This window comes from Lissotriton vulgaris, chromosome 1_2, assembly GCF_964263255.1.
Source record: "Lissotriton vulgaris chromosome 1_2, aLisVul1.2, whole genome shotgun sequence".
NCBI classification, from domain to species: domain Eukaryota; kingdom Metazoa; phylum Chordata; class Amphibia; order Caudata; family Salamandridae; genus Lissotriton; species Lissotriton vulgaris.
Genome location: NC_141686.1, coordinates 164,382,845 through 164,403,276, shown reverse-complemented (window position 1 = coordinate 164,403,276; position 20,432 = coordinate 164,382,845). Strand labels below are relative to the sequence as shown.

General features: G+C 46.3%; 1 protein-coding gene across 1 annotated transcript in view; it reads left to right on the top strand.

The window, feature by feature from the left end:
- Positions 1 to 20,432, top strand: part of LOC147734757 (aldo-keto reductase family 1 member C1-like) — a 143,447-nt gene that overhangs the window by 15,278 nt on the left and 107,737 nt on the right. The window lies entirely within an intron of this gene.

Here is a 20,432-nt window from a genome sequence, read left to right as displayed (position 1 = left end):
GCAAGTGACCCAAGTACACAACTTGCTGAACACAGAATTGTAGCTTTGAAGGAGACACCTTGTGTCCCTTGTCGGCCAGAAAATGTAAAACCGTCAGTGATGCTTGCTCACATTCGGGCTCACTTCGTGCGGTGATCAGCAGATCATCGACGTATTGCAGTAAGGCAGTGTTAACTGGCATTTGGATACAATCAAGTTGTCTTTTCAGTGCTTGGCTATAGATGCTGGGGCTTTCTGTGAATCCTTGAGGTGCGCGTGAAAATTTGAAACTTCGTCCATTTAAACTGAATCCGAAGAGATATTGGCTCTCTGGATCAATGGGCACACTGAAGAAGGCGTTCTTGAGGTCAATTACAGTAAAGAACGTTGCTTCTGAATCTATGGCAGTCAATAAGGATGAGATATCGGGAACCACAGGGTACTGTGGAACAATGCATTTATTCAGTTCTCGTAAATCAATCACCAGCCGATATACTGGCGGTGCATTGGGATCAGTACGTTTAAGAATCGGAATGATAGGGGAATTACAGATATTGGAGTCGGTCTCTACGACCACTCCTTGGGCAATGAGCTCTTCAATGATTTCCAGTAAAGCCACTACAGCATCGGGTGGTAACTTGTATTGTCTGATTCGGGGTAAAACAACACCTGGCTTGAGTGTAACACGATATGGTGTAATGTGCATGCAGCCTACATCGGTTGGGCCTTGTGCCCACAGGTGTTCTGGTACATTTTTCAATCTGACATCAAACTCTCGTAATACATAGTGACCCTTGAAGTCTCGCAGGAAAAGTCTAACTCCTTCCGGAGAGCAGCATATCACGGCTCCTAGAGCCTTCAGTGTTTTGATACCTAACAAGTTTTCTGGACATGATTTCGTGAGTAACAAGTCTGTAACACGTGATAATGGACCTACCGCTAAGGGGACAGGTTCTGACACTTCATTTACAATAGGCTGTCCTGAAAAACCAAGGGAAACATTCTGTGAGCCTGAGAGGGGTGCCCCTGGGACTTCATCATGGCTGATTGTTGTGCGGCTTGCCCCTGTGTCAATTAAAAACTTTCTGTCTTTTCCCAATACTTGACTGTGTACATAAGGACCCTCTTGATCTACAGGAATCTCAATAGGAGGCAAGCCAACCTCCCTCTCTAGGCTGTTTCATGTGTATCGCTGATAATCGGGGTAATCTGATTGGGCATACTGGCACATCTGCCGGGAAACTTGCTGCGTCGCGGCAATGGGCTGTGGCTGTGATGCCGTTGCGGCCTGTCCTGTATGTGATGAAGCATGCATCGGTTGTGAATTCTGCGAAGTCTGTTGTTGGCCCTGGTCTTGTCTAGGCGGATGCGGTCTTTCTTTAGTTTTACCTGTTGCTATATTGTGTTTCAGGACTGGACATTCATGTACGTAGTGACCTGGCTGTTTGCAATAGTTGCATGTCCCTTTAACGGGAGCTGCTGAATTATTTGTCTGTGTCCCACCCTTTTTCTGACCGTCAGCCGGGGCTGTCTGGGCAACTAGTATTTTCATTTTTGTGTCTTTCATACGTCTTTGTTCATGTTCCTGCTCTTCTCTGATTCTGTTCTGATGATACTGTAACATCTGTAACATCTGGGATGGCGTATTTGCTTGCCATGTGCTTTCGACTTTATATACTCGATTCTTGACTTGCGTTAGGGAATTCTCTACTAATTTACTTACAAAAAGGTGTGGGTATGACTCGCTACTTGGTTTCAGGCCACTATTTATAATGAAACATTTCTCGAATCTTGAATAGAAGTCACTAGTATCTTCATCGTGTTTCTGTTTACAGGCTGAGATTGCATCCCAGTCTTCCTTTTTAGTTGTCAATAATCTTGGCAAGACCTGTACTGTCAAACCTGGTAGTGCTTTAGCTTTTTCCCCAAGGCCTAGCCCTGGAGTACGAATCCTTTCCTCGTCTTCTATTTCAGTCCATATAATCTTTTTCTCTCCCACCTCCCATTCTCTTTCCTTGAGCTTCTCGTAGATGCCGGTAGGCAACAGAACCTTTAACAATTTCATAATATCAGTATAGGTGTAATCTCCCATGAGTAACATATCCTTAAGTTCTCTGTGAAAACCTGCGGGGTCTTTATCATGACAGGGTACTAGTTTCTTCATCTCCAATAATTCTAACTTGGTCAGAGGTGTGTATACATACACACGTTTCAGGGTATTATCGGTACCCATGACTGGGTGTACTTCTCGTAATGGGTTCTGTCTTTCAATGCCATGAAGACGCTCCATATGATACATTTTTCTTTCTGGGGGCGGAGCGGGAACATATTGTGGGCCTAAGAAAGTGTTATATCGTTGTCGTTGTTCTAGAATTATTTGAATTAACTTAGTACTTAGGCCTCTCCATCTATCCATAAGTAGTGCTTCTAATGTATCAATTAAAGGACCTGGGTCTGAATGTTGATTTCTGTATAACGTGAGGAGGTGCTGAATCATGTATATACCTGCTAATTTCTGCTCGTCTGGGGAAAGGTTCAGAAATGTATGTGCTACTGTGTCATCATTGTATATATTAGGATTGTCAGCCCATAGTACTGCTGACCGGGCTAGTTCTTGTTCATCCATAGAATTGAGTACATGGTACCCCATTCGTTCTTGAAGCATTTTATCAGTGTCTTGAAACAGATATTCAGGGGAATTCGGTTTTGATATGCCAGAGAGAAAAACTCTCTTGCTTTCTGGGCGAATGCCTTTCCTAAGGTAAGTTCCTTTACCTACATACGCTATCATATCTGTAGTCTTTTCTGGTTCTTCAGGTCCTTCCTCCTCCTGGGAGGAGCCATTTTCTTTTTCTTTTTCGTGTATTTCTATTACTGTTTTTCTTATTTTCTTGTACATGCTAGCTATGCAATTCTGTTTATCATGCTTTCCTTCGGCTATATTTTGACCCCACTTGTTTAGGGCTTCCATTTCATCCTGGTCTGTCTCTGGCCTGTCTCGGTCTCTTATTAAGCAATTTATGAAAAAACGTAGTATATATGCTTGAGTGTCAACTTTCTGATGTGCCAGGGCCTCCTTAATACTTTCAGGATTTTCCCCAGTCTGGACAAAATGATATATTCTATCTAGGTGATCAGGCATATCTGGGAATAACACTAGATAATCTGTGGCTTGTCGCAAACGTAGTGATGCTATCAACATTCTGTCATCTTTACCGGGTACTGGGTCATATCTGCAAACTGGAAGGGGTTCTTTGAGTATGTCGAGACGGGGTGATTGGAGCATAGGGTGCTTCTGCATGTCCCTAAGGTGTAATCTGTGTGTTGCTGGCGGGGTCTGGTAACCCCCGGTCGCACCTCCTGGGGCGGAGGCTTGGGCATTATCCCTCTGTGGAGTCTGTATATGTACTTGAACTTGTCTCTTAGTAGGATCAGGCAACGATGGATTTGGTATCTTGACCTGAGGTGGGGGAAGTGGTGGGGGTGGAGGGACAGGCTGTCGAACGGGGGAACTTTGTTGCGGTAATGGTGGAATATGGTCTGGAGGCGGGTTGCCACCTCCGTCCCCGTCCCCGTCAGTAGGCGGGGCGCGGGAATTGGTGTAAGCGGGTGCTACATCATCTAGATATGAAGCCAGGAATATATCTTTAGTAGTCCTGTGGTTTACTTTAGTTGGAACCAATGGTGGCGGCAGATTTTTCGGTATTTCTGAATTGGCTTCAGGCGAACCCTCGGCCACTAAGTACATGCCATTTACAAGATTGTTTCGTGCACGGTCTACTTGTTCGGCTTTTACTCGGATCCCTTCATTAACTAATTCGTTTTCTCGGACTCTATCCGGCGCTTCTCTAAGTCTGTCTTCTCTTCGGAGTTCCTTTTCAGTTCGTTTATGTGATTCTTTACGCCATAATTCTATGGCATCTTTCTGTGATTGTCTGGCTTTCTTTCTCCATAGTGCTTCTTCTACTTTCAGGATGCACTCGGCATCCCATGTTCCTATAGCGGGCCATCTGTGTTTTTCTTCTAGGTGCTTAGTATAATCGGCCCATAAATCTAGATACAGGATGGCGTCTATGCCATGCTTGTGGTACATGTAATTCCCAGGCGTGTCCCTAGGGGGGATAGGAATTTCTTCCTCTAGCATCCCTTTCCTAGTTCCTATCTGCTTTAACTTATTGAAAAACGGCATCTTGTCTACTTAATACTGGATACTCAATCCTTGCTACTGAACTCTGAACACAACTAGTTACACAAAAACACAATAATGCACATTAAACAATCACTCATACCACGACATTAATCACATGAGAGAACATTTTGAACATATATCTCTACCCTCGGAACCAGATGTACTGCTAAACAGCACAGATACACTGTCGAAGACAGTGCAAGAACTTGAATAACTGATATACTGCTAAACAGTACAGATACACTGTCTAAAACAGTGCAGACCGCGTTTGTGTACCCAAACCAGTCTTTACCGGATACATAATAATGCACCCGTCTAGATACGTCCCAGCAATGGTACTCACCGGGAAGCACGGAAACAGAAGGCCTCGGAAAACTCGTCTGGACTGGACCGGACTCGACTCGACTCGACACGTGGATACTTCGGAAAACTGGTGGGCCTCTTGACACCTCGGACCTTGCTTCTTTCGGCTAGGCTCTGGTCGGGATCCTCCGCACTCCTCACCGCCTCGTCTGGGTGCTGATCGCAGTCTCCGTCACCTCCGTGGGCCAGAGGGAGGTACAGGAAATCCTGCGGGTACGCGTAGTTCCGTCTTGACTGATGGCAGGGGGCAAAGCTTGCAACGCACCAACCGGCGCGTGAGGTGGGGGAGGGGTCCCTATTCGGGCGCCAGAATAATGTGGTAAATATTTGATTTACCGTCTTAATTTCTATGCAGGTAAGTACTTAAACAAAAATAACTCAATCGGAAAGAAAGAGACAGAGTCCGTGGTGTTAGAGTTCTTAGGGGTTTTATTCCTTAAAAAGGAATGGTACCAGACCGGATATCGTATTCCTGCCACCACAGGGGTGCAGGAAGGGATAGAGCCATATTTTATTGACAATACATAGCTTATATACTTAAATCATATTATAGAAACCAATACAGTAGGCGTAACAGCTGAGAGAAACAAGATAAGAGCACACACGTGGTAGTGATACGTAATTAGAAGGCGTGAACTAGACGTGAACATAGAGGTGTGTGCTAGAAACGTCACATGTAAGTGTCATAAGTGGGTGGCAACAAAAGCGGAATCTTGCAATGTCAGCAGAAATCTGAGGCCTGGATGCGCGCGCAGCTGCATGACGTGTAACTGGAGGGTGCAGGGGACTTGACATTTACACCAGCGGAAAGAGACAGAAGTCTGGCATGTCAGATCAACCTGTACCACTATCATATCTGATATCTGATGTTTAGGAACCATATTATCTAGAAGGAAAAGGTCTCTGGGGGAGAAGCTATTCTATACTGACTGTGAGTGCGTGTATAAGCGTCTAAGTGTCTGCATGAGATGCGAGGGGGCATGGGCCTTTCAGGGTAACAGAGGCTATGAATTACTTGCACGGAGACAGTGAGGCCGGGCCCTTTGCTCTGCAGCTGGGGGGAATGTTTACTTAAACTAGTAGGCAGGAATGCATTTTCGAGGAACGGAACAGATAATGCGAAGGTTGAATTTGGTCTTGGCAGGCAGCAGGCTGAGCTAAGAGCCGTGGGCCGCGCAGGGAGTAAGGCAGAGGTCACGGGTACAGAGGCAGCCCAGGCTGAGGCGTTCAGAGTCAGAAGACAGAAAAAGGCTCGATGGCAGAATTCGGGGCCTGCTTCGCCAGAGCTGAAAAACGTGTAAAGTACACCACAAATAGACGTTGGCATAGCATATTTAGGAACTGAATATTCAACCCGTTCATGGCGGGTCTGAAAGAGGACATGTTAACGTTGGACGCAAATGTATTTGCGTCTTCATAGCTGGCACAGGAGGGAAGTTACATGCACTTTAAACTCGTACATGGAGACGGTGGGGTACACGTTAGGGAACATTTCTTGACCATAAAATTTATATTTCCTCAAGATGTGGTGAGGACATGGGTCTGTGGGGGATCCTGAGTGGATAGAGTTCATCAGGCGGATGGTGTCCTCAGTGGAGATTGGGTTCCAGTCGTTAAGGGTGTTCAAGGGGGGGGAAGGTACGGTAGAAGGTTGGGTGGGTTGGTCTCCGGGTTGGTTGTCGAAGCTGTTGTGGATGTCTGCAATTTTGTTGTGGAAGAATAAAGCCAGGGAGTCGCAGAGGGCTTGAGAAGGGGTGATGTCGTTGGAGTTGGCCGAGGGGTTGGTAAATTCCTTGACGATGTTGAAAAGTTCCTTGCTGTTGTGGGCGTTGTTGTCTAGTCGATCCTTGAATGCTGTTTTCTTGGCCTTTCGGATTAGTTGGTGGTGTGTGCGGGTGGCGTTTTTGAAGGCGTCCTTGGTGCTAATGGTTTGGTCTTTTTTCCAGGCATTTTCAAGGGAGCGGCAGAGTTTCTTGGACTTCTTAAGATCATCGTTGAACCATGAGGCCTTCTTGCTGCCAGGTTTGCGTTGACGTTTTTTCAGTGGTGCTAGGATGTCGGCGGTGTTGGATAACCATAGGGTGAAGTTGGCGGCGGAAATTCAGAGAGGAGCTGGTGGTGAAGTCTTTTGTCCCTGAGACTTCAGCAAGAGGCAAGCACAAGTGCAAGCCTTGGAGAAATATTCAGCAAGATGATAAAAGTTCTTTGAAAGTTCCTTCTCCTTCACTTGGCAAAAAAGAAGCCACTGCAGGCCAACCCAGTAAACAGCACACTGGCAGAGGGGCAGTCCAAACTCCTGCAGCTTCCTTGGTTCTTCTCCTTGGCGAAAGGATCGTCTTGTTCCCAGAAGTGATCTAAAGTCTTGGGGTCTGGGTCCCCATATTTATACAGCCTAGCAGAGGCAGGCTTGGATAGTTAGGCAAGAAAATACCTACTTTCTAAAAGTGGTATTTTCAAACACAGAGTGGCATATTAGCAAGGGCGTGCGATGAATATCGCAAATCGCGCTTAACGCATATTTTTTCATCGCCGTCTATCGCTGGATCCTATTGCGGAGATAGCGTGTTATTACCAACATATATCTCCAATGCGATAAAGGATCCAGCGATAGCGGCACAATCCACCAAAAACACAAGTAAAACAGCTATAAAACTTTTATCGCTAACGTAAAGTTTGCTAATAGGCAGGAGAGGATTCAGCCTTAGAATCGACCTCCCATTGAGGATAATGGCTAAGTCGGGATTTTAGCAGGTGTAAAAATTCCTGCGATAACACCGGTTAGCGCGACTTTTCTCATCGCTAACTGTGGCCGGGGCCTCATTGCTAATAGGCGTTAGGTCTGTTTCCGTGGTCTTTTGGTCGGAAACGCCTACTTTCCATGTCATTAGCGATATATATCGCTGACATGCAAAGCAGCCCCCAACAAAAAGGTTGCTTTCACTAGAAAGCTGTCGCTAACAGGGCGATTAGAAAGGTAGCCTTTCAATAGTGAAAAACGAAAATGGCTGTAATTCACTATTAGAACATGGCACACACACCAGGGAATGCCCTACCTTATCCTTACAATGCATCCTGCCCATGGGTCTACCATAGGGGTGTATGAATAAAAGAGAAGGTTTAGGGACAGGAAAGTGGGTGCACTTGCCAAGGCGACATGGCGGTTACAGACTGCACACATGTCCTGCAATGGCAGGCCTGAGACACACTTTACAAGCTGCTTCTGTTGGTGGCACAGCCAGTGCTGCAAGCCCACCAGCAGCGTTTGATTTACACGCCCTTGGCCCACATGGTGCACTGTACTAGGGTCTGACAAGTTTATCAAATAACCCAATCATGGAGTCACTAATCAATATCACACTTTAACATAGGGAACACTTGCACTGTGGCACTGAATAGCAGTGGCACAGTGCCCAAAGCATCTAACAGAAAAACAAATCAAAAACAGAGGAGGCAATCAGTAAAAAATGGAAGGGAGACTCACGCCAGTGATACCAGGTCTAACACGTGTCCCCTCCAGCTGAAATGTGGGGAGAACTACCCTTCCCCTTGGGAGTTCTCTTCACTAAGGCGGAAGAATCTGGACAAACCATCAGCATTAGCGTGTTTTGTACCAAGGCGATGTTCCATTTAGGGAAATGGATGACCTCAACAACTTTGGGTTCTCACCCCTCATCTGCATCTGCAAGGGGCCAGTGGTCGGTCTGAACCAGGAAGTGAGTCCCAAACAAGTATGGTCTCAACTTCTTCAGTGCCTAGACCACAGCAAATGCCTCACACTCAATTGCCCTCCACCTCTATTCCAATGGGAGTACCTCGTACTGATGAAGGCTACAGGTTGGTCTAGGCCCTCTTCATTAATCTGTGATAGAACAGCCCCCACACCATGCTCTGAATTGCCTGTTTGAACAATGAATTCCTTTGAGAAGTTGGGCACATGAAGCACGGGTGCTGTGCACATGGCAGTCTTCAGGGCGTCAAAAGCCTTCTGACAGGTGTCAGTCCAGTTCCCTTTCTTGGGCTGCTTCCTGAAAGTCAGCTCAGTCAAGGGTGCAACAATGTTGCCATAACCCCTGACAAACCTCCTGTAGTACCCCGTGAGATGAAAAAAGGCTCTCACCTGTGTCTGAGTCTTTGGGGGTTCCCATGCCACGACCGTATCAATCTTAGGTTGTAGGAGCGCCACCGTTTCCTTACCTTGTGCCCCAAGTACTCCACGGAACCCTGCACGATCTGGAACTTACTCACCTTGATCGTGAGGCCTGCCTTGCACAGTGCCATCAACACTTCCCAGAGGTGGCGCAGATGTTCTTCCCAACTGGCGCTGAAAACTGCAATGTCAACCAGGTAGGCGGCACTGAAATCTTCCAGTGAAGCCAACACCTGGTTGACCAACCTCTGAAAGGTGTCAGGGGCATTCTTCATCCCAAAGTGCATAACCCGGAATTGGTATTGTACATCAGGTGTGGAAAATGCTGACCTTGCTTTGGCCCCATCAGTGAAGGCGATCTGCCAGTACCCAGACGTCAAATCAAACGTGATGAGGTACCGTGCAGCCCCTAACCGATCAATGAGCTCATCAGCTCTGGGGATGGGGTGTGCGTCAGTCCTTGTGACGGAATTGAGTCCTCGGTAGTCCACACAGAACCGGAGTTCAGGTTTGCCACCAGGCGCGGCGGCCTTTGGGACCAAGATCACTGGGCTGGACCAAGGACTGTTGGAGGACTCAATCATCCCTAAGGCAAACATCTTGGAGACTTCCTCCTTCATGTAAGCTTTGACCTAGTCAGTCACTCTGTAAACCTTGTGCTTCACAGGAGGACCGTCCCCAGTGTCCACATCATGGACGCACCACTCAGTGACACCAGGAATCAAAGAAAACAAATCAGAGAATTGTCCCAACAGTTGGTGACCATCTTGCTGCTGATCAGGGGTCAGTGTGGCAGGGAGGACGGCACCATCCACTGACCCATCTTGCTCTGTTTCTGACAGGAGGTCAGGAAGAGGCTCTGTCTCCTCCTCCATTCCATCATCTGTCGCTAGGAGCATGCCCACTTCGGACCTTTCTAAGTGGGGCTTCAGGCGGTTAACATGCAGGACCCACAAAGGGTTCCTAGGAGATCGCAAGTTCACCAAATAGGTGACATCACTCTTGCGCTCCACCACCTCAAATGGTCCAGTCCACCTGACTGGAGCACGCAAGGCTCTACATTGGCCACAACCCAAACTTTCTGCCCAGGTTGAAGCTCAATCAGAGTGGCATTCTGATCATACTCCACTTCATGTCCTCCAGGATGGCTTCCAGAATTGCCTGAACGTGCTGTCTGAATTGCCGAGTCTGGTTCCTGAAGGCCAGCATGTAACTATATACATCCTAGGGAGGTTTCCTGGGAGATTGGTCCCAGCCTTTCTTGACCAGATTGAAAGGTCCTCTTACCGGGTGTCCATACAACAGTTCAAAGGGGCTGAACCCTAGGGACTTTTGTGGCACCTAACGGTAATTAAAAAGAAGGCATGGTAAGAGGAAGTCCCACTTATGCCTCATAGGTTCCTCAACACTCATAATTATGCCTTTAAGGGTTCGGTTGAATCTCTCAACCAGCCCATTACCTTGGGGGTGGTAAGGAGTGGTGAACTTGTATGTAACACCACACTCCTTCCACAGGGACTTCATATAACTGGAAATGAAGTTGGTACCTCTGTCAGACACCACCTTTCTGGTGAAACTCCACACTGGAGAAAATCCCCATCAGTGCATGTCCCACCACGGGGGCCGTCACTGTCCTGAGTGGGATGGCTTCCAGATACCGGGTAGCATGGTCCACCAAGACCAGGATAACCCTGTTGCCCATGGCTGTCTTGGGGTCCAGCGGCCCCACAATGTCAATGCTTACCCGTTGAAAGGGGGTACTGACTACAGGGAAAGGTTGGAGAGGAGCCTTGTGCTTCCTTCGACTTTTCCCACTTGCCTGGCAAGTTTGACAAGTTCTACAATGAGTATCTGTACTCTCCCGCATCAGGTCCAATACAAGTGGGTGATAAGCCTTTCAAAGGTCTTGTCCTGTCCCATATGTCCAGCTAAAGGCACATAATGAGCCAACCCCAGTAGGAAGGCTCTGAAGCGCTGGGGTACCACCAGCACACGGGCTGACCCAGGCTCAGCAACCTTAGGCTTGCTATACAGGAGGTCGTTCTCCCAGTAGATCCAATGTGGTCCAGACTGACCACCTGCTGCCTGGTTTGTGGCCTGTTCCCGCAAACCCACAAGAGAAGGGTACTTCTTCTGATCTGCACAAAATTCCTCCCTGGAGGGTCCTCCTTCCTGCTGCCAATGGGTTAGCTCAGGTAGTTCCCCCAGTTTAGCAATTTGTTCCCCTGTAGATTCCAGGGTATCCCGTCAAGGTCTGCCTCCTCCTGGACCGTGGGAACAATAGGGGCTGGTTTCCCACGCCCCCTACCTCTTCTCTTTAAGGCAGGTTCCTGGGCCATACTTTCAGGCGCCAGGATCTCTTGAACAACCCGACTGGCTGCCATAGACCGAGTGGTCACAAACACCCACTCAGGTAGATGCAACATCTCCAAATGAGCCTTCTTCTGCACCTTAGCCCAAGGGAAGTTCTCTAAATCATTGGCCAACTGGCAATCCACATGCATGGCTGGCCGCACAGCGACTTGTAGAGTACCAGAGACCCCTCCGCAGTCAAAGGGAACTTGAGCGACTTCACACTGGCTTTGTGAGTTGTCCACTGCAACTACAGGGAAGAATGTATGTGGGATAACCTGCTCCTTGGACACCAACCGGCAATTGACGGCTGTCACACTAGCCCCGGTGTCCCTAAGAGCCTCCACTCTATGCCATTGATGGTCACCTACTGCCTGTACTTTTTAGGGTTATCAGGCAGCTGAGTTTTAGGGACCATCTCAAAGTCTCCTAATGAGACAAGGGACATTTCTGCGGGACCCCACCGACCTTGGGCACCAATCTCCTCCCCACCCAGGGCTACACTGGCCATGATACGGGGTGGTGCATGGGGTGGCACATACTGACCCTTTTGGGGCCACTGGGGATCATACCAATAGTGTCCCACTTGCTTACACTGAAAGCAAGTAGCAGGCCCTCTGTGAACAGGTTTACCTGTCGGGGGCTTTGACTTTTTCTCAGGGGGAGGCTGGTAACCTTTTCCTTGGTTCCCTTGGAAATAACTTTGGGCCCCTTTTTGGAACTCCCTCTTTTTAGGTTTGTCCCCCCAACTCATCTGCTGGGGACCCTGCCCACCTTTGGCTGAGTCTCCCACATGACACTTGTGGACCCTGGTACTGACCCAGCGGTCCGCCTCCTCAGCAAGCTTCCTAGGGTTAGTTAACTTGCTATCAATAAGGTGCTGGCATTGCTCTGGAAAATAGTTCGCGGACAAGTGCTCCCTTGCAACCAAATCATAGAGCACTTCAAAAGTATCCACTTTGCTACCCTTCACCCAACCATCTATAGCTCTGCAAAAGAAAGATACATATTCTACCCAAGTGGTTCCCTCCAACTTCTTATAATTTCTGAACCTCTGTCTATAGAGTTCTGGGGTCAAACCATAGCTTGTCAAAAGGGCTTACTTCATGTGGGCTAAAGACATCATTTGTTCACTGGGTAGGTCTAACAATGTATCTCTCCCCTCACTCACAAAGCAGCCCCACAACCCCGGTTCCCAATCCATCTCAGGGACCCGGTGGGCCAACATTGCTATCTCATAGGCTGCAAACCACTGCCCAATATCTTCATGCTTATGAAAATCTTTGATGACATCCTTGGGGATATATACCCTGCCTTCTAAAGGCACAGATGGTGTGCTGCCACCAGAGAGATTGATTTCTAAACACTTTGCCTTGATCTCTAGCTCCCTCAACATCCTCTCATGTTCCATTCTCATTATCTCTCTCTCCAAGGACAATCAGTTATTCTCTAATTCCATCTGACCCTTCATCTTAAGCTTAGCCATCTCCAGCTTGTGCGCCCTATTTCTCTCCCTGTCTTCCAGGTCTCTGGGGGACAGGTCTTTGGAAGAGGTACTACTGCCAGGTAGGAATGGTACCCCTCCCCTGGCCGGAAACACTGGCCCATTCAGCTGCCCATTTGCATGCCCAGCTTGCTCCACCACCAGATCAGGGTCATTTCTTGGTTCTACCCAGGCCCTCTGCGCCTTTTGGAAAACATCCTTTTTAGAAATGCCTGGTGTAGCTACATTCAATTTCTTGCAGAGATGCTCGAGGTGCTTCAAAGTGTAGGTTTCTACCTCTCTTCCTCAAAATCTAGATCCATAGATGCAACAGATGGTGGTCTATTCAAGGCAGTAAGAATTGGCAGTTCTCAGGAAAAATAACAGTCCAAGGCAAAAAATTATACCAAAAAAAAGTATGTGGACGCGTTTGGTCTGCACTCACTTGTAGTGTACACCAATTACTGTATATGAGTCACAAATGTGGGTCCGAATCCTCACCGCTGACCACCAATGTTATAACCGAGGGTCTCTAGTTGGCAAAGGTCCAAATAGGGACCCTTGCTTTAAAGTCAGGGAAAGGGGATTACACTACTGGATAACCCCTGCTCACCCTTTGGAAGCTTGGCACGAGCAGACAGGCTTATCTCAGAGGCAGTGTGTTAAGCATTTGTCAATGCACACAGTAATACAGTGAAAACATTACAGATGGACACAACGCAGGTTTTTATAAAAATAGGTATTCTTTATATAGACTTAAGACAAGACCACAAACGACAAAAATCCACAATACTGCACTTAAAATAGGCTTAAAGATGGTAGAAGTTACTTAGTTCAATTTGATGATAGATGCGACAAAGTTCTCACAAAAGTTCCTGGATGCTTAACGCTAAACAAACAAAAGGATTGCAGGAAGGGAGATGCGTCAGTTCCTTGCTTCAGGGCAGAAGATGCGTTGCGCCTCAATGCTTCGCTGAGTAGGGGATGCATCTTGATCCTTACCGGAGAGGAGGTGATGCGTAGATTCTCGTGATGCTTTCCGGTTGTGATGCGACAAGATGGGACCACGATGCGACGATCCGTGCGATGCGATAAGATGGCACCCTTGATGCGACAACGTGAAGACGATGCGTGAACACCCGGTGGCCGTGTGGCGAAATCTGCAGCTTTGGAGCCGTGACAGGCCCTGCGACATGCTTCCCCTGTGATTCGTCGGGTAATAGCTTTGACAAAGGCATGCTTCTCTGATGATGCGGCGGCGGCGACACGCTTCTCCGCCGATGCGACGGCAACTGCTACGACTGCGACATGCTTTTTCTCGATGCGTCGCGCTTCCAGCTCCTAGCGACACGCTGGCTTCTACAGAAATTCAGAGGGGAGCTGGTGGTGAATTCGTTTGTCCCTTCAGCAGGAGGCAAGCACAAGTTCAAGCCATTGGAGAAATATTCTGCAAGATGATGAAAGTTCTTTGAAAGTTCCTTCTCCTTTCCTTGGCAATAAAGCAGCGGCGGCTGGTCCATCGGGGCGTTTGGGCGCCGCCCCCCCTGTTTTCTCGCCGTGCGAGAAGGCAAACAAAGGTAGTTATTACCAATGATAATAACTACCATTTATTTCTGCCTTGCCTTCACGCACGGCGAGAAGAGAAAGCAGAAGTTTGGTTCCTGTGTGGGCGGTGTTACTCGAGGGCAGGGGGGAGCGGCTTGCCCACTGTTGGTAATACTGTCTGTTTGGGCAGCCTGAGAGGCTACCCAAACATACAGTATTTACAGTGTAGGCGGTGTGGGGCTCGAGATGTACAAGAAGTGCCTAAAATGTTTAAACTGTATAACTTGGAAGTTTCAGTTACAAGTAATTTAACGGGGGGGCGGGGTTCTGATCACTTATTTACCTGCCGAACCCCCGTGAACAAGCAGGGCCTCAAATGTCTCTTTTAATACCCCAGTTTGTATTTTCGGCTTGATAGCAGCACAAAGGACCCTATGAAATGCAAGCTGCAGAGACCACATTCCATGTCCGCTGGAGCGCCCACGGCTGCACCAGGGTTGATTGTATATTGATTGCTCTATTTGTGCCACTCGTGTTTCCTCGGGGGCACCAAAACACACAGGTGTTGAGGGAATACTATCAGGGATCGTGCATGGACCTAGGTGACAGTTACAATTTATTCGTACTCAAACTAATGATATCGGAAGAATGAGTTTGTCCTGCATGGATTCGAACAGGTTACCAGCTAATTACACTCACATTTTAGCAGCAAATATTTAACTTACTGAGCTACTATGCCTGCATAGATGGTTTAAATTAATTTGTAATACGGTTGTTGTGGGTTTCCTATAGTGCTACTTGACTCATGCATGCAGCTTAAATAACAGAAAACAGTGTTATGTCAGCTTTAACTCACAACAAGTAAGATGCTTTTGTTTTGCTAGTTTTCTGAATGACATTGAACAGCTTTTGTATGCTTAAATAAATGAATATATGTTTGTCAAAGGACGACACCGATTTAGAATAAGGATCGTTGTTCTCTTGAGCAGTGCATCTCCCAGATACATCACTGCCATTGTACTTACTATTACAAGTGTTTGGACGGAAGCTCCTCAGTTTAGAAAACTATGCTTATCCTATCTACGTCAGGCTGTGAATAGTTGCTGAATTCTTGTCATAGCCGCTCCATAGTATTGCATATAACTGTGGCCTAAAAAGAATTCGCAATGTGTCAATTATCTGCCTGGCTGAGAATAGACCCATATACTGAAGCAGTCCAAAAGAAAGAAAAGCATTTATGTAGCAAAGCTTAATGCAGAATTCAATAAACTATTACCAGATTATCTGGAGGATTTATTTTAATGAATACGAAGGTTACGTCTTCAATATGTTCTTTATAAATGATATTAACCCCCCCCAATTATTTTACGCCCTACCACTTTCAAATGTCACCAGCCGCCACTGCAATAAAGAAACCACTGCAGGCCAACCCAGTAAACAACACACTGGCAGAGGGGCAGTCCAAACTCCTGCGGCTTCATTGGTTTTTCTCCTTGGCAAAAGTGTTGTCTTGTTCCCAGAAGTGATCTGAAGGCTTGGGGTCTGGGCCCCCATATTAATACTGCAAAATCCTTTGTCCTCTGTAGGCAGAGGGACCTTTACCTAGTCCAAACCAGTTCTGGTCAGTCTTGGAGCACCTCGTTGACAAGACTCCTTCTTTCCTTTCACAGTGTAGGCCAGGGACATCAGACACACTACACGAGGTGGAGCGAGTATGGTGGAGGGTCCCAGCCCTATTCAGGTCCCAGGTGCAACTCCTCCCACCCATCTTCATGCAGATCTCTCTATTCAGCCCTGTGCTGACTCACCCTGTCTCCTGGAATCCCCCAGGCCCTGTCACACAAACTCCAGACAAGCAATACACAACCTAGCAGAGCCAGGCTTTGATAGTTGGCAAGAAAATACCTACTTTCTAAAAGGGGTATTTTCAAACACAGAATGTAAAAACCAACTTCACTAAAATATGTATTTTATCATTCTGAGTTCAGGCATACTAAACTCGAATTTCTACCTAGTTCCCTGAGTCAGTTAGGATTATAAGATGTAATAATCAAACTGCCCATTCTGGCCAATGGGGAACAGGTAGCCTTGCAATAATAAAAAAGGAAAATGGCTATAAGTCACTATTAGGACACACCACACACACCAGGGCATGTCCTACCTTAGCCTTACAAATCACCCTGCCCTTGGGCCTACCATAGGGGTGTCTGATATGAAGAAAAGTGAAGGTTTAGGGACTGGCAAGTGGGTGCACTTGCCAAGTGGACATGGCAGTCACAGACTGCACACAGGCCCTGCAATGGCAGGCCTGAAACACACTTTATGAGCTGCTTCTGTGGGGGCCCCACCAGTGCTGCATGCCCACCAGCAGCATTTGATTTACTAGTCCACATGGTGCACTCTACTAGGGTCTGACAAGTAAATCAAATAACCCAATCATGGAGTCACTAATCAATACATCACTTTAACATAGGGAGCACTTGCACTGTGGCACTGAATAGCAGTGGCACAGTGCCCAAAGCCTCTAACCAGCAAAACAGATCAAGAACAGAGGAGGCAATCAGTAAAAAATGGAAGGGAGATTTACACCAATGATACCAGGTCTAACAGAGACGTACTGTTGATAAATCGCCAAGGCACATAACCAGCATGCAATGATTGCCGCGCTCAGCTTAATGACATAATAGAACGTAGTTGAGATTGTCTGTGTTGTAGTATCGACAAGTCCTGTTCTAGTATATCAATAGCAGAAGATGCAATGTTGCCAGTGAATAAATCCTGGATGTTAATGTAGTCATACTATTGTCAACTACAGCTAATGCCTTTTCTAGGTTAACTCGATCTATCTCACAGAGTCTCTCTGCGGCTTCTTGTTGAGAGATTTTCCAGAGTACATTAAAGACAGCATAATAGAAATGTTTCTGACGTGGCTTTCGGGGACCTAGTAAAAAATCCCTTATATCCACTTCATCAGAAAGTAAGGATAAGTGCTGTTTCACCTGAGACAGTGTGGAGGTGTTTAGCCAATCGAGGCACAACTTCCCAACACTGTATGATGTCACTACCCCCGAATGTTCTCTTTGTACATATCGTGGGTCTGACCTATGGATACTAAACCCTTTGGTTGTACCCCTCTGTCATGATTGACATCTATTTGTGTCTGTGGGCCAAACTAACCATCCCTTCCAATTGGGGTCTGAAATATTGTACTGTATGATGTTATTTAATGTATCCTCTCCACGTGATGTAAAATTGATGTGGGAAGGTGTTGGAAGTAGTGGCGTGTTGAAATCCTTGCTTTTGGCTACCGACCGAATTTCCCTCAGGATGGTACGGAGAGGAGTACTGCAATGCTACACCCAAACCTTCCATGGCTTCCTTGAAAGCCCTAGAGCTAAACGCAGGGCCACGGTCAGAATGCAATGTGCCAACTACGTATGTACCTATAAAGACTAGCAAATCTTTTATAACAGTTCGAGCATCAGCCGAGCGCTGAGGCCATACCCATAGGAATCTTGAGCCTGAATCCACTGCCACCCAGATATACTTGTAATCAAATCCAAGTGCAGGGGGCTGCAGTGGTCCAGATAGACACACGCTCGTAAAGGTGTCTGCGCTGGGCATGCTATGGTGGAACCCTTCATCTGCTGACAGATGTTGCATTTCAAGATGTAATTCCTACATGTGCAGAACCAAGACCCTTGTGTGCAGTTAGAATTAATCCCAATCTGCGATCCATGTTTGCTATTACTCTATCCCCCACTCCAGGAATCTGAGCATACGAGTGTTGTTTGCATCTAACTTGTAGGAGTACTTGAGTGGAAAACCTTTTGGTAAGGCTTTGCTGTTTTTGCGTGAAGCAATGACAGCTACCATTATCTGTCCGTGTACTCTCGTTTTTGAACAAGTGGTTGCAGCTACGGCAGCAGTTCTTACTGCCCTCTTTGCCGCTTCATCAGCCAATGAATTCCCTTCAACGTGAACGCCATCACGTTGATCACTCAGCGTGTGTATCACGTGAGCTCTTGGTAGTTCATTTTTCAACACAGCTACCTTTTCCCAAAGCAATTTATGTTTAGTTGTGCCATCTTTTGAGTCTTTAGACCCATTCTGACCCCAGTAGTGAAGATATTCGTTGTATGACTGGACACAATAAAAAGAATTGCACACAATCAGTGTGGGGAATTCCCGATCCGTATTGATTAGTGCCAGTGATAGGGGTTTCAGTTCTGCCAGCTGAGCCGTGTAATCTCCTAGATACTGTGTCTTCGTATCGCTGGGATGGAACTCGCCATCCCACAAACGACCTTTTACAATTGCTCAAGTGGCGCTGTATTGCTGTTTACTCCCTATGACGGGCTGAGCAGATCCGTCAGTGTAAATAATGTATTCATACAGATCTAGAGGCAATATTTCATTTGGTAGAGGATATTCTTGTTCATATTGCAGGAAGGCTTGTGTTTTTAGTCTTGGGTCATATCTGTATTCTACATCCGTGGCAGTGAGAGAATTAGCCCATTGTATCCATCTTGGATGTAAGGCTTTAGCATTAGGAACACTTGCCTTTGTAGCAGCCTCAACGGCTGGTAATGGAGTTACAACAATTATTCATTTACCCTGAGCCAGTGATCTTTCTCTTACTACAGTGGTATGAACTGCTGTCGGTATTTTCTCTGTACAAGCAAAGTACATTTCAGTATTTGTGTACAAATGTGATTTGTAAGCTATGGGTACTGTTTTGCCTTCATTGAAGGCTAGGTAAGTGTACCCACATTGACCCGCTATAAGGCGATCACCAGATGGCGTATGTTTACTCATGTCTGCAAATGTTTAGAAGCTATCATGTCAGCTTGCAGGGAACAAAGGATATCTGTGTGTTCCTGTGTCCGGTCCCTAAATGAAAAATCAGATCTTAGTAAGTCGTATAAAGGTTTTACTCATTCTGTCTACTCCAAAATGTATGTTCTGCCAAAATGTAAAAATCCCATTATGGATTGTAAGTTTTTGAAAGATTTAGGAGGTTGGAGAAGCCCACACTTTTCTAAAAGTTTGCTGACAGGCTTTTCCCTTCACTTGAAAGTGCATATCCTAAAACTAGGACATTGAGAAGGACTATTTTGATTTTGTAGCCCTCAGAGACAAACCATCAAAATTATTGTGCTCACCCTGGTCAAGTGATCGTGCAAATCGTCATCCATCAAATAAATATCATAGACATAGGACATTCATCCAAATTCTGAAGTAATTCTGTTACCCTAGTGCTTAACAACCCGGGACTATGCTAATACCCTTGGTGAAGTTGACAAAATTTACACTAGTAAGCTAGCACGATAATGCTGTTAGATAACTGCTTTCAGGCACCATATTCTGGCAGAAGAATCCATTTAGATATCTAGTGTTGTTTTGTATTTTTTCTGCACAATGTATTCATTAATGTGGCACTTTGTGCATTCTGTACTACAAATGTTTTTGTGCATGAGTTCAGATGTCTGTAGTCTAAAACTAGATGGTATGAATTTTCAAGTTTCATTATGGGAATTAAATAATTATTTGTTGCAGAGGTGCATGGTCCTATTACACCCTGATATTCTAGTTGATCTAAGATCTACCTGACTTGTTTTTTCACTTCTTGTTTAATTGGGTACTGTCTCTGTGGAAATGGAGTCGTTTTTACTGGGATTACATGGTGTGGTGACTCAGCACCCCACCCAACATGGTTGGGATAAAGTCCTGGAGCAAGGGCTACTGCCCACTCCAGCGCATATGTGTGTTTTAAGTAAATTGGATTGTGGTAAAAAAAAGCTGGTAAAATTACTGTTTCTCCCTTTGGGCAATCCATAACAATTTCAGGCACCCAATCTTTTTCAGCTAAAAGGATGTCATGCCATAAGTCAAGTTCTCCCAAAAGAGACCTTTAACTTTTCTGGGTTTGTCCTCCTCCATTTGGAGTGTTATTTCATGTAACCTATGTGGGATACTTACACTCATATCAGGTGTTTCCACCGTGATGTGCTCATTCATCTCTGCTGTCACCAGAAATTCCATCAGGTTCTGGTGAGCTATTGTTACTTCTGCTGTGCTGTCTAGCATCGTCAGAGCCCATTCCCCCGTTCAGTAGTTGAGCCCTCAGAATTCTGGGCATGTCTATAGCACTCTTTACAGGTATGCTATCCTACCCCTGAAGGTATCCAACAGTCATCCTTTATTAAATAATCAATATAGGAAGGTAAAGAAAATGTGACAATTTTCTTAAATAGTTGTCCGTCTGGTAATACCCATTTTGGTGGGTTTCATACACACCCCTATGTACTGTTTGACTTTCAGTGAATGAGACACAATCTCACAACCCCAACTTCATTGTTGACTGATGCTTT